Raw genomic sequence first — 14994 nt, 5'->3', positions numbered from 1 at the left:
AATCCAGCCCTTCCACTGGCTTCTAATGCCACGTCAACAGTTATTTTAAAAGCATTTAAAATATAAACCATGTTCATGGAAACTTTTGTCAGCTCTCCCCTTGACATACATCCATCTGCATGGTTTCAAGGTTGACTCAAAGTTCATAAGTTGTGTGTGATGTGTTTTACCGTTTGAGTTCTGACAAAAACTGCAAAGAAGCAAATTAAAGCCAAGAGGGAAATTTCGAGCTGCCATGCTAAGTTAAAAAAAAAAAAATCATTCTAAAAATAAAATAACACTTCAGGCCATAGGGTTCATTTCTATAAATATTAGTTCCCTAGAACCAAACTCTAGTAAACTATGATCTATGATCTCCTCTTAGTGAATTCTTATATATGTGTATATGTATATGTGTGTATACACACACATACATGTATATACACATATACATCCAAAAATACACATACACATAAGAATGTACATATATATATATATATATGAGAATATACACACATATATGTTACTGTGATGGTTTTATTATGGCCCCATATTTGTATTGAAGTTTGAGACTTCAAAGGGATGCCGCCCCCCACCCCCCATCCTCTCCTGAAATATAGAGGCACTGTCCCTTGGTGGTGATGATGTCATAGCCACACGAAGGATGTAGAAAGAAGTACTTTGATACACTGCTGGTGGAAATAGATATCGCTGTGCCATTCAGAAAGCCATCTGTGAATGCCTATCCAAATTTACAAATACTGCCACTGATCAAGCCATCTCATGCCTATATGAGCAGAGGGATGCTTGTTACCATGTTGTTTATAATAGAATCATTCACTAAGTCCCGCTACAGACAACCAAAGAGTGGTATGCACTCATGAAAAAGAAAGAATGGAAGAATTTCAACGAAGTATCATTGTGAAGTGAGTAAAAAAGCAAGATGCAGAGAGGACATAGGATATGATCTGATTTTTATAAAGCAAGGGCAAGAATCACAACATGTATGTGGGAATACCTATCTATCTAATGTTTGGTCTAATTACATAGGTGTGGAGTAAATCGTGGCTGGATATACACAAGGTTGATGACTCTGACAACCCGGGGGAGAGGGATGAGGGGTGGAGGGAAGAAAGGAAGTGGGAGGAAAAAAAGTAAGTGAAAATGAAAGATGTCAACCATAAAAACCACATGGATGCTATGATCTCATTTATAGGAAATCATGTGTGTGTGCTGAGGTACACATAGGTGAACTGATGATCATGAGATGGTCTGCAGAACGTCAATATTTTTTAATTTCAGGGTGTTGACATGTTTTGAAAGGTAAGTCTTACTTTATTCCTTTTACGTATTAAAAAAAAATATTTGCAACCAACATGTATTATTTACATAATCAGAAAAAAAAAATCATTGACGGGGACAAAGGAAAGGTCCTATGCAAGGCAGCATGGGCCCCCAGAGCAAAAGCAAGCAGAGAGGTAAGGCTGTAAAGTCCAGCTGGGACCATGCTGGGAAGGTCCTCAGTGCCAGGCAGAGACAGGGGAACACTTCTAGGATGTGCATCAACCTATTAACAATGGGCTAGGGCTCGTTTGGTGGTGGTGGATTATGAGTGATTTTTTCCCCTTCTTTTTGCTTTTCCCTATTTTCCCACTTTTCTGCAAATAAACCGTATCTTGCATTTGTGGTCAGAACAATAGATTATTTTAAAAACGATGCCATCAAGGTTGTTAAGTGAGACGGGGTAATCATCAAAGTGAGGTTTTAGGACACTATGCAGTGGCCCCCAGAGGCAGAGATTAAAACCCATTTACAAAGCAGTCGTGTCAGCGTGGGTTGATAATGGCCTCAAATAAAGAGGAAAGAGTGGAAACAGGGACGAAGAAATGCTAAGTTGCAGTGGCACTTTGTAAAGATTTATGTGAATGTCTACAACAGCGCAGCCAAATGTCAAAGTCCATTGACGTGATCCAACATTTACGGAGAACTGTCGTTGTTTTTGAGACCGGCCCATTTTTATTATCAAACCTCTGAGTGCAGCCACTTCTTGGAACCCATAGCAAGAGAAGGCATGGTACCCCCGGGGAAAAGACTAAATAAGTCTATGGTGATGAAGATGAAGAGAAATTACAGGAGAAGATGATGTAAGAAGATTTTCTCCATACAGAAAAGAGATGCATCATTGACCAACACTGGGATTCTGTAGATCGAATAAAAATATGCCCAGGTAACCTCTGGGTGGCATTCATTTTATACTGTGGCCAACACACTGAGTTTGCAACCAGTGTTAGGAGAGGTTAACTTGAAAGTTTTCATTCAACTGTGGTTTGCCTTTTTGTACAAGTTGGCACATTCTGAGAACTCCCCTTCCATAGAAGCATTCAGGAGGGGTATGAGTGGCACCAGCTGCATAAAGTGGCCATGGAAGGCTTCCACAGAACTTCCCCAGCTTCAAGATTCTCTGATTTAAGAGGAGACATCACGCCCACGGCCAGATTTTACACCTTCTCTCTCTCTGATGCTCTAATTGAGGCTGTTTACCAAATAAGCTGTGTTTCTGCTTTCTGGTTTTCCTGAAGCAGATGTGATCTCGCTGAAGGCGAACAGTTTTAGCAATGCACTTGACGCACTGCCCTCTAAACACCACGTAATCACGAGACTACAATGTTTACGCAGTAATTGAAGACTGAGGCAAAGAAATCCAAAGTCATTTCATGAGGCAAAGTATTGGCCAGGACTTCCAATAAAAGTATTTATCGAGTTATCCTGAAATGGCTCTCCAGAAAAAGTCAATGTGACTTAGCGTCTTGGTTGCTTGTTATTATTCCAAACAGGACAAATTTAAGAGGAATAGGGCTGGTTATCATGGAGGACAGGGTTCACCTGACAGAATTTGAGGATCGGCTCATCAGAAAGTAGGCAACATCCTCCTTGGGAGGGCTGCCCCACAGCTCACCCAATGACATTTCTCCACGCGTGGAGACTCCCTGCAAGGTCAACCAGCATCCTTCTCGCTCCCTATATGGCTGGTGCGTTCACGTCTGCCTTCTTGCCTCCCTCTGTCTCCGGAGGGCCTGTTCATCACTCCAATTCTCTGTCTTCCTGCCAAGTTTGGCTTGAAGCTCACCTCTCCTCTGTCTGACGCCAGCAAATTCTGGTCTTTGGTTTTTTTCTGAGCTCCCTCATGTCCTGTACGTGCAACTAACGTGAAATAATTAGCAAGTGTATTGACAGGAACAGCCCCAATGAATGATTCCCAATGGATCTCCTAACACCCTAAATAAATGTGTTCCTTGTTGTGGTACCGTGCGGAGAGACAGGAAAAGTTCCCTCCTTCCTTTCTTTCCTTCCTCCCCTCCTTCTTTTAATTTAGTGTTTATTAGACCCCTACTTTATGGAAAGCACTGTTCAAGGTTTTTTCATGCACTACCTCACTTAGTCTCCTCACAGACCTCTCTAGAAATACCTACCAGTCCAACTCTCCTCCTCTCTGCCTTTCCAGCGTCTTGTCACAGTGTCATCACCTACTCAGTCCCTTGGTGCTGCGTTTGGCTCTTGCCTTCTCCTCAGCCCAACATCCAACAAACTGTCAGTTCTGTATCTCATCTGGCTCCTTCTTTTTATCCCCCCTTGCCCTGGTATCTCTGCTAGACACAAGAGCCTCTTCACAACTGGTCTCCCTGCGACCAGGTTATCATCTTACCCGTGAGTTGGTTGATATCCCTGCACTCATTCAAAACTGTGATTCCCATTGTCTACATAATATAACCTGAGTTCCCAAGGTTGACGTTAAAAGATTGTTGTCTTTCACATCCCACCACCTCTGAAAGCTTATCTTCCAAACATGCGGAGTGTCTTCTGATTCCCCAAACATACCAAGCAGTTGTACTCCAGTGGGTTTTTGTTCATGCTGTTCCCATTGTGTGAAACGACCTTCTCCCACCTCTGTCCTAGAATAAAATCTTAGTTCTTAAACTTAGCTCAAATGCCACTTAACTCCCCCAGGTCAAAATTGATTGTTCTTTCTCCTGAACTTTCCCAGCCTTAGTTGTTTATGCTCTGAAGCTGCCTTTAGATCATAAAATACTGCAGGGTAGAGATAGTATCTGTTTTTCTTAGCATTCCAACACCATGCCCCAACCACGCCGGTACTCCCCAAGCATAAGCAGAAATGAAGTTACTAGCACTGGTAAGGGAGTTTACGAGCTACCACGGTCTTCCAAGTGCTCCTCAGAATTTCAAGCTAACAAACGTTTATCAAGTACCTACTGTGTACACAGCACTATGGCAGGAGCTGTAGAAGCAAGCCGATTAGTGAGCCACAGTGCTTTTACAGTGCATCTTTTAAGGACCCACTCACCTTACTAGGCTAAGCCACCCAATACACCATTATTTGAAGATGTATCCCCTCTTGCGGATCGGCAATCACTCACAGAACTTCCCTCCATCACTGCATGTAGCAGAGGTAAGATCCCTATGTTTCAAGAAGCACCAAGAAAAGAAGGCTCACAACTCTAGAAAGCGGGAGTGTTCTTTCCTTTCAGGGCAGAGAGTGGATTGATATGGAAAATAAAGGCATTCATCTCTTAGCAGTCCTGACTCTCAAACCCCATAATTTATGTTAACTTCAGTTACTACGAGCATTTAAAGCCATGAAAGTAGCTGAGAAAACTAAAAATTCTATTACCCAGGAAGTTCTGCTAGTAGATGAAAACTTTTTTACGAGATGGTAATTTTTTGTTTGAAGACCGGTATCTTGATGGCAGCTGTGCAAATTTTTCTAAAGAGCCCAAGGTGATCTATGACATAAGGTGACCATATGTGCCAGCTTGTCAGGGAGCGTCCTGGTTTACACCTGTTTTCCCTGCAAAATTATTAATAGGGCCCCCTTTACTCTCATAAGTGTCCCAGTTTGATAAATTACATGACCACTCTATTACGAGTGAGCTGAGGCTGAGAAAAGGGGCAAAATCCAGGCTTCCTGACACGAAGCCCAGGCTCTATCTCAGAGACCATATTTCCTCTAAGTTGTTTCCTCAAGAATTAATCAAGAAAACCACTCCGAGAAATGGTAAAGATGCGTAAGTATGATTTCTACGAACTAGCCATTACAATTTAGTTGAGGAACTAAAGTACACGTATATTCAATCATTAAACAGGGTCAGAAATATTCATAAGTATGGTGCCAACTGTGATGTTCAGACGATAATTTTATTTATTTTATTTTATTTTATTTTTTTAATTTTTTTTTCAACGTTTATTTATTTTTGGGACAGAGAGAGAGGGAGACACAGAATCGGAAACAGGCTCCAGGCTCTGAGCCATCAGCCCAGAGCCCGACGCGGGGCTCGAACTCACGGACCGCGAGATCGTGACCTGGCTGAAGTTGGACGCTTAACCGACTGGGCCACCCAGGCGCCCCTCAAATGATAATTTTAAAAGGAGTCGGAGAAAAGAAAAAAACCCTCCCTGGGCTTCAGACTTCAGTGGAGGGTTCTGGAAGACAAAACCTTAACTGGGCTACAAAAGAAGGAAAGAAGAAGAAAGGAGAGAAACAGGCATTTTTCTTTGAGAAAAATAAAAGTATAAAACAATCAAAATCGGGACGGGAGTAAGCCACGAAGTGATCCGACAAGCATTACTACTTTTTATTCCAGAAGGTAAAAACAAGATAAAAGAAACACAATGGTCTAAGTGGCTTTCCCAAAATCTCGCAGTGATTTAAATCACAGTCATCAGATCGAGGTGTCCTGGAACCAGACAAGTGCTAGCTGCTAGATGACAGTGCTCTTCCCTGTGATGTGGTGAGAAAGAAAGTGGCCACCCTTTGAGTTCTATCCCCAGCCTTTTCACTAACTGGCCAAGTGTCTGTGGGCAAGCGGTTTCATCAGTTTTGAGCCTTCGTTTCCTCAAATAAAATGCTAGGGCTGGATGAAACGGTCTCTAAGAACCCTTCCATCTCTGGCAATCCATGGTCCTCTACGTTCAACTTGAGCTTTTGTTTAGTATGTTCTAGGTTTAGCTCAATAGTGGATGTGAGTGTTAATTTCCAGCAAACAGCAAACATGGGGCTGATGCTATGGGTCCCTTCCCACTACAAAGATGTGCAATTCTCAAGAAAACATCCAAGAGCTAAGCTAGGGACAAAGGAAGGAGGGGAAAAAAGCACAGCCTATAGGAATGAAGACAAAAACCGAAACCAGAGCTTTAACCAAAACTTGACTCCACAGTGCCCAAAGTGGGTTTCAGACTTACACAAATGTCCCTAGAGATCTGGGAATAGTGATAAGATTCTAAGGCCCATGAAGGGGTATGGCCTTGGTCCTGTATGAGGCAGGGGGCCAGAATTGAGCCCCCTTCATAAATGTGAAAGCCTTAAAAAGCCACCTTACCCATGAAAAAGAAATGAAAAGCACTCTGCCCGCAGAGCCAAAAATGAAGGGCAGAAAATTGCCTTATATCCAGGGTTCAGGACACCTTGCAAAACAAAAACCCTAAACATGACCCGCATTCAGTGGAAGGATCAGAATTTACACTATCTATACATCTAGGCGTAGGAGTCCCATGACAAGAAATGAATGTAAACAAAATTCCAGGACCGATGAAATTCCTTAATCTCCAGAAAAAACAAATATGTGGCCACCATGCAGGAAACTGTCACACCTCAGGACTCACAAGATTCCCATAGAAGAGAAATCTGTGAGATGAGCCTGCAAGAACACGCACACACAAACGCACACACGGGGAAATAAACTACCATGAGGAACCGTCATAAAGGGAAATTCTGAACAACTCAAATCCTAAGAACTGGAAAAATACTAAAATCTGAAATGGCGTACAAAATAAGATTGCTTAAAATTATTGAAGTAATACAAGAAAGACTAAAAACCATAAGGAACCAATAGGAGTAAATAAAGGCAATAGGCAGATGTGAAAAGAAAAACAAAACTCTTAAAAATAACTCAATGGAAAAGTTAGGCAGTAGAACAACACAAACATAGATCTAGTGACATGGAAGAAGAGATTTGAGGAAATCAACCAAAATGTAACAAAGGACTTCCAAGTAAAAATGGAGAATCGAACACACCATGTCTAATACTGGTTTCACTTGCTAGGGATACTAACATTTCCTTGCTAGGGAAACTAGAGAAAACAACCATTTAACCCACAAGGACAAGGAGAACAGGTGAAGAGATAATAGTAACCAGATTTTGGAAGATGGAAAAGAGATGGACGAGCAGGAACAGAACTAGCAGATCAAAGGAAGCTGAGTTCTAAACCAGGAAGAAAGAATGTTAGGAGCCAACCAGCAGTTGCTCCCAAGGCCCAGGAACAAATACTGTTAGTTACGTCTGGAATGGAGGAGGAAAAAGAGAGAAAGGGTGATAAAATAAGGAGAATGAAGAGAAAGATTTGTAAGAACCAATTATATTTCCAGATCCCAGGTCCTCTCGTCAGCTCCATCCTGCTGGGCAGCAGCCTCTATCCCAGTGGGTACAACTGGATGTTTGGTCTTTGGAGAGAAGATTCCTGGATCAGGAGACATCATCCATCAAACAAAAGAGAAAGTTGCATTCTGAATGCTGACCCCTCCAGTCTTATTCCTCCCCACAGCTCTCAGCTCTCACAGGCAGATCCTTCCCTTCCATGTGAGAGTCTGGAAGAGTGTTCTCTCCCCGAGACTCCTCATGTGTAGGGGTGACTGTAGGAGTTCCCCCAACAAATGGCATAAACATATTATTCCACGGTGATGCTCAGAGTTAGCGAGCCCCTCACACAACCTCGGAGCTTCTAAGTTTATGAGTTCTTCAGTCTTGAAAAAAGGCAGACAACCAAGGATTACCAGACACACAAAGAGAGCCTCGACATGGAAAAACAGAGTTCAAATCAGACAAAGAGGAAAAGGTAATGGGGGGAAATAGAGATCATGAAAGAAGAAGAAATTTCAAAAGAGATAAAAAAAATGTCTCTCAGAAAGCTATGAGAATGTTACTTACACACATGAAAACAGAACACAATGCTTTAAAAAAAAACACCCAACTATTTATAGATGAAAAGAGGAAATTTAAAACAATAACAGAAATGAAAACCCAATAGACAGGTTGGAAATTGAAGTTTAAGAAATGGCCCCCGAGAAGAGCAAAACAATAGAGAGACAGAAAACAGGAGAGAAAATGTGAGAAAACTGGAGGACTGGTCTAGAAAGTACAACACCCAAATAATAGGAGTTCTGGAAAGGAAAGCTGGAGCTTGTAGAAGAAAATCCCAGCAGACTGAAAGAACACATTGAGTGCTAAGTACAATAGATGAAAACAGATTCACACAGAGGACAATTATTGTGAAATTTAGAATCCTGGGGCAAAGGCAAGAGTCTACAAGTTGTAGGGAGGAAGAAGAGAAAGATCGGGTACAAAGCATCAAGAGTCAGAACGCGTTTAGCCTTCTGACCACAGCACTGGGAGTTAGCATACATAAGAGCAATGTCTTCAAACTTCAGAAGATGTATTTTTGACTTAGAGTTCCTTGTGTGAGGCAGACAAACCATCAAGTGAGAAGAGACAATAAAGACCTTCTGAGACATTCAAAGTGTGGCTGTATCTCTTGTGGGTCCATTTTTGATAGGCGATGCAGGCTGGGAACCACAAAAATGAGTGAGTGGAAAAAAAAGGGAATTTTATGCAATTCCACATAAGACTAAGGCAGAGGGATGATGTGGTGAAGGGAGCAGACAACTGGGCCCCGGGCATAGAGAGCAGTCCATCCAGACTGGGCCAGTGGATCAAGAGAAAGACATCCTGGGGGCTGCCACTACTCCACTAGGTTTTAATTCTCATAATTTGCTGGGCGGGGGGGGGGGGCGCGGTATGTTACCTCAAACAATGGAGTAAATCACAAGAGTGGATTCAAGTCAGAAGAAGGGCAATGGAAGGTACTAGAATAATACGACATATCCCAGCATGACAGGTGTAGAGCAGGCCTAGAGAAAAGTCCAGATAAAAGGACAATGGAAGTCGGCAGAAAGGATGTCACCAAGAAAATAAGTGGAACCAACAGGTTACTGATGTGATCAGCCTTGTGGAAAAAATGTACTTGTGGGGTATGCAAGAGCTAGGGGAAATGTGCAATAGGTATGAAGAACTTGCTAAGGAAATGAAAAAAAAAACAATACAGATTTTAACTTGATGAAAATAAACAGCTCAGCCGATAATGTGATTTACACAGGCGACATAGCGAAAACCCTCACAACCGATTTAACCCAAAATTGCAAACACAATTCTACTGGGAGAAAGTGCAGGGTAAGCAGCGGATACAGTTACACAAGAGAGCGAGAATCAAGTTACGGCATCGCGAAAAAAATTGATAAAACGAAACAGTATAGACGTTGTTTAGATGCGGACATGTATACACGCCAGAAGAAAAGGCCAAACGATAGAAAGTGATGTTCTTCAGGAGGGGCCCGGGGGTAGCAGGGTAGGGTCAAATTTGTTCCCGTAGAAACTAAGGAAATAGCACATAGGTAAATATGTACCAGGATGTTGTTGTCTATGATGTTTGTGGAGACACAACACCGAAAATAATTTCTGGGTTCACCAATAGTGGAACAGCTGAATGAACTGTAGACCAGTCACAGCACAGAATTTACTTAGCATTTATTTATTTATTTATTTATTTATTTATTTATTTATTTATTTAAAGTGCATTTATTTATTTTGAGAGAGAGAGAGCACGCAAGCAGGGGAGGGGCAGAAAGAGAGGGACAGAGAGAGAGGGACAGAGAATCCCAAGTAGGCCCCATGCTGTCAGCGTGGAGCCCGACCGAACTCACAAACCATGAGGTCATGACCTGAGCCGAAATCAGAAGTCAGACACTTAACCAACTGAGCCGCCCAGGCGCCCCTACTTAGCTACTTTTAAAAAATAGTTAAATTTAGGGGTGCCAGGGCAGCTCAGTCAGTTAGGCATCTGACCTCGGCTCAGGTCATTATCTCGCGGTCTGTGAGTTCAAGCCCTGCGTGGGGCTCTGTGCTGACAGCTCACAGCCTGGAACCTTCTTGGGATTCTGCGTCTCCCTCTCTCTCTGCCCCTCCCCCACTCACGCTCTGTCTCTCTAGCTCTCCTTCAAAATAAATAAACAATAAAAAATGTTTTTTAAATGGTTAAATTTGTGTGTACTTATCTGGAGGGATATTCTTAATTTACTAAGAAAGACAGGGTGTAAAGTGATGCATACGTATGACTGGAGTTTTTGCAAAGAGAAACAAAACACTGTTGTTTAATTTATATGGATGTATATGTGTCGTGTGGTTATATGAGCTTCAATAAATGTGTGGAAGGATGCATGCCAGATGTTAACGCTCTTTACCTTAGGACAGGAATGGAAAGGGTAAGGGAAGATTGAGAAAAAAAATCAACCACAGTTAAATAGCAATGCGGGAAATAGAAAACACCGGTAAGAGACATGAAGAAGAGAATACCAAGGTCTAACATAAATGTAACCGAGAGATAAGGAAGACATAACAAAGACAACTGGAGAGAGACAACATTCAGAGATTATGATTGAGAATTTCTCCAAATTGCTGAGTATCAGGAACCCTTAGATTCAAGAAGCATATTGAATCCCAGACAGGACTGTGTTGAAACTGCAGATAATCAGACAAGAACAAAAGGAAAACTAACAACAATAACAAAAACACCCCCTGTAAAGCCATTAGAGAGGAAAAAATAGACACCTGTAAACGAATGACAGATTAGCGTAACTACACCTTATCAATGGTAGGTATTGGAAGGCAGTGAAACAATAATTTCAAATGCTGAGGGAAAAGATCTACATAGAATTCTATCCCTAGAAAGTTATTATTCAAGACTGAGGGTAAAAATTAAAGATATTGGCAGACAGACTGAGAGAGATTGTTTAATCTTCCTAAACCTCTCATGAAATAACTACCCAAGGATGTACTTCAGTAAAAAGGAATCTGAACTGAGAAAGGATGAACAGAATCCAAAAAGCAACATGAGGAACATTTCCTGAGGGTTAACTCTGTACTTTACTGCATACCAGGCACCAATTCTAAGTGATTTACAATAAAATTGAAATTCAAATTAGAGCAGTTTGCTTCTGGTTTTCATACTCTTAACCACAGTGTAAATAAAATGGTACATGAGTTGGCATATTTAAAATTTTTTTTAATGTTTATTTATTTTTGAGAGAGACAGAGCATGAGTGGGGGAGGAGCAGAGAGAGAGGGAGACACAGAATCGGAAGCAGGCTCCAGGCTCTGAGCTGTCAGCACAGAGCCCGATGCGGGACTCAAACTCACGAACTGTGAGATCATGGCCTGAACCGAAGTCGGACACTCAACCGACTGAGCCACCCAGGCGCCCCTGTGTTGACATATTTTAAAAAGTAGATTTGTAAACAAACAAACAAACAAACAAAAAAACTAGCTGGGAACAAAAAAACAAAATGATAGATGATAAAATATTCAACAGTGTCATATCAGAATATGAGAGATAAAACCTTCATTAAAGTGTTCTAAGGGGTCTGTTATGTTATTTGAGAAGAAAACAGAGATACAGATAAACTTTTTTTAAATGTTCTTTTAATTTATTTTTGAGAGACAGAGCGACAGAGCACAAGCAGGAGAGGGAGACACAGAATCCGAAGCGGACCCCAGGCTCTGAGCTGTCAGCACAGAGCCCGGTGCGGGGCTCGAACTCGTGAACCGCGAGATCACGACCTGAGCCAAAGTCAGAAGCTCAACCGACTGAGCCACCCAGGCGCCCCCAATAAACTTTAGTTTTAGACTTTGTTGACTCAAATACAATTTTTAAGGTTCAAGAGTAACAGCTAAAACAACAGAACAAAACACATACGTTACAAGAGGAAAACAGCATTTTTTAAAAATGGTAGATGTGTATTCCTTGTACCTGGGATCCAAAGTGAGGAAGAAACCCCAAAAGGAGGAAGGTAGGGAAAGTCTGGAGCCCCAGTTAGAGGTGGGGATGTATCTGCTGGGCTCAGCACATAACGAGAGGGAGGGCTCTCGATACACCATTGCCTTTGTTTCTCCCCTGGGTTTCTTGAGCTTCTTGAAGTCCTTCGGGATGATGTCATACAGCACCACACAAGCACTGCGGATCTCCATGACCACCAGCCAAAGTCCTAGCACTCTACATCATCCAGCTCTTGCACCAGCTGTGGATAATCCCACCCGTGGGGCTACTCGGCCACCCTGCCCCCTTCCAAGGAATCCTTGGAGACTGGAGGGAGCGTGGGAGGCTTCCAACGAGGTGTGAAGGGTGGTGTCTTCAGCTCACACACCTCCTGCCGGGCAGCCACTCCAAAAGTGACGCTGTCCTCAATCCGAGGTATCTCCAGCTGCAGCCAGGCGGGGGCCAGGCTGACTGCCCAGTGACATCCTCGGTCTCAGGCGGCAGGTGCTGCAAGAGGATCATGATTTTCTTGCCATTTACTGGACTCCTGGGAGAACCTCGGCCCTGAGCTTGCCCTTCCATCTTTTAATCCTCATCTTCCTTCTCTTGCAGTTTCTTCTGCTCTTCCTTCTCTTTCCCCTTGACAGGATTAGGCACCAGGACGTCCAATGGGGCCCTCAGATTGCTCAGGTTAGCTTCATGGAGAGCTGGATCCTTTAAAAATGCTTCCAGCTCAGAAGTCTTCTTGGGGAAATAGTTCCTGAGTAGGTCCTCTGTCCTCATGGAACATAGCCTCCCGCACTTGGGGTCCAGGCTGGACCTTGAGCGTGGCCATGGCCGGGAGGCCTAATGCTACACGGGGAGCAAGGAGTGAGCACAGGAAAGGGAAAGCAAAACCAACAGGAAGACTCAAGTCATCTAACAGAAGACAGAATAGGAAGAAAAAACAAGTGAAGAAGAAGCATGGCGTATAGAAGACATTTGGATTCCTAGTGAACTCCAAATATATGACTTATCAAATAAATGTAAATGGCTTAAAATTAATCACTTAAAAGGCAGAAATCGTCAGACTGAATTTTGTAAAACTCCAGCTGTTTACAAGACAGAAACCTAAAACATAATGTCACAGCAGGGATACACATAAAATAATGTGTTCAAATATAAGTGTCCCTACAAATAATAAATATGCAATAAATATTTCTTTTAATTGAATGAATAAACGAATCTGCTAAAAGAGACTTCAAAGCCAAAAGCATTTGGGGTGATAAAGAGGGTCACTGCCTAATGATAAAAGGATGCATTCACCAGGAATCCTTCTGTGTACCTAACAGTACTCTGTCAAACATATATAGCAAAAACTGAGTTAATCATATGAATGTAACAATTCAAAATTATAGTGAGAGATTTTAGCACACATCTCATGAAATAAATAGATCAAACTACAAAAGAGAAAAAAAATACAGATTTATAAAATGCATCTCATAAACTTATAAACTTCATCTAATGTATACGGAAAGAGAATACTCCACCCAATAAAGAATACACATGAAATGTTTACCAAAATTGACCAAGTTCTAAGCCACAGAGCAAGTCCCAACAAATTTCAAAGAACTGCTAACATTCAGACCACAATCATCAACCAAAATACAATAAAACTTGAAATCAATAACAAAACCACAGCCACCAAGCCCCAGTACATTTGAAATTTCAAAAACACACTACTGAGTTATTAATATGAAATAGAAATGAAAGTAACAAAACATTTAGAATTGCACAACAATAGTTGAAACCTTAGATTTTAGTAGAAGGAATGCTTAGCATTAAGTGCAATATCAAAAAACAAGAAAAATTCAAAATTAAGAAGGTAGGGAGCAGTAAAATCAAGACAATAGAAGAAAGTTCTTTTTTCCACAAATGGATAAGGCAGTAGGAAGGCAATAATAACGACAACAAATCAATAAAGTAAAAACCAAGAAACAATATAGAGTAGGAAGAAAACAAAGGTTGATTCTTTAAAAAGACTAATAAAATTGGTAGAAACACAGCAAGCATGACTACGAGAAATAAAAGAAGGCACAAATAAATGCTATTAGGCATAAAAACCCCATAACTATAATACAGCAATTATTTTTTTAAGTATGAGAATTCTATTCTCTGCTTTAAAGCAATAAATCTAAAAACAGATGAAATAAAAAAATCTCCTAGAAAAATATGTTACCAAAATTGACAGAAAAAAACAGACAAACAACAAAAGCTCCTGGACATATTTTTATAAAAGTTCAGTCTGGACTTTAGAAATAGACTGACAGTACAAAACAGGAAAGCAATCAGTCAATCTCAGTTCAAAATATCAAAGCAAAAATCCAAAGTAAAATCGCAACAAACATATTCATGAGTGTAGAGTGTGCATAAATATATAATATTTCTCTAAAAACTATGTTTCCAATCTGATATATATCATGTATCCCATATATTTATCACATGCTTAATGTGTGTGTGTTTGTGATGATCCGGTAGGGTTTATCCTAGAAGCTCAACGAAGATTTAACATTAGCTAATGTAATTCGGCACACTGACAGATTACAAAAGGAAAAACTATATAATCATACCAATAGATGCAGAAAAAGTATTTAATGAAATTTACCACCCATTCACAATTTTAAAATGCAATAAAATACCTAGCCAACCAAGAACAGAAGGAAGTTTTAACTAATTTAGGAACGCATCTCCTTTAAAGTCAGGAACTAGACAAATATGCTTTTTCCATCACCCCCTCCCCCCCATTCATCATCGTGTGAGATACAGAGCTGATGCAATAAAACAAGAGAAAGGAGTAACAGAAATAAGGATTAGAAACGGAGAAACAAAAGAAGCATTATTTGCAGATGATAAGACTGTCTACATAGAGAATCCAAAAGAAACTACAAACAATTACAAGTAATAAGAGAGTCTGGCACGAACACCCGGAGACAAGGTTATCATACAAACACTCATGACATTCTTATCAGCAACAATCAACTAGAAAATGTAGTTTTATTTTAAAAGATCCCATTAGCAATAGCAATAAACTATGACAAACCT

The 14994-nt window shown here is 41.1% G+C and overlaps 1 protein-coding gene and 1 pseudogene across 1 annotated transcript in view; both read right to left on the bottom strand.

The window, feature by feature from the left end:
- The window catches only part of BCL2 (BCL2 apoptosis regulator), a gene marked incomplete at its 5' end in the record, with an annotated part of 176419 nt that overhangs the window by 82933 nt on the left and 78492 nt on the right, over nucleotides 1-14994 (bottom strand). The gene's annotated exons all lie outside the window — the stretch shown is intronic.
- LOC121032837 (proteasome activator complex subunit 1-like) lies at nucleotides 11762-13862 on the bottom strand (annotated as a pseudogene).

The sequence above is a fragment of the Herpailurus yagouaroundi genome, unplaced genomic scaffold (assembly GCF_014898765.1).
Source record: "Herpailurus yagouaroundi ecotype Mexico unplaced genomic scaffold, PumYag 142, whole genome shotgun sequence".
Lineage (NCBI taxonomy): Eukaryota > Metazoa > Chordata > Mammalia > Carnivora > Felidae > Herpailurus > Herpailurus yagouaroundi.
The sequence above is the reverse complement of the archived record's forward strand: the minus strand, read 5'-3'. Positions and strand labels throughout refer to the sequence as shown.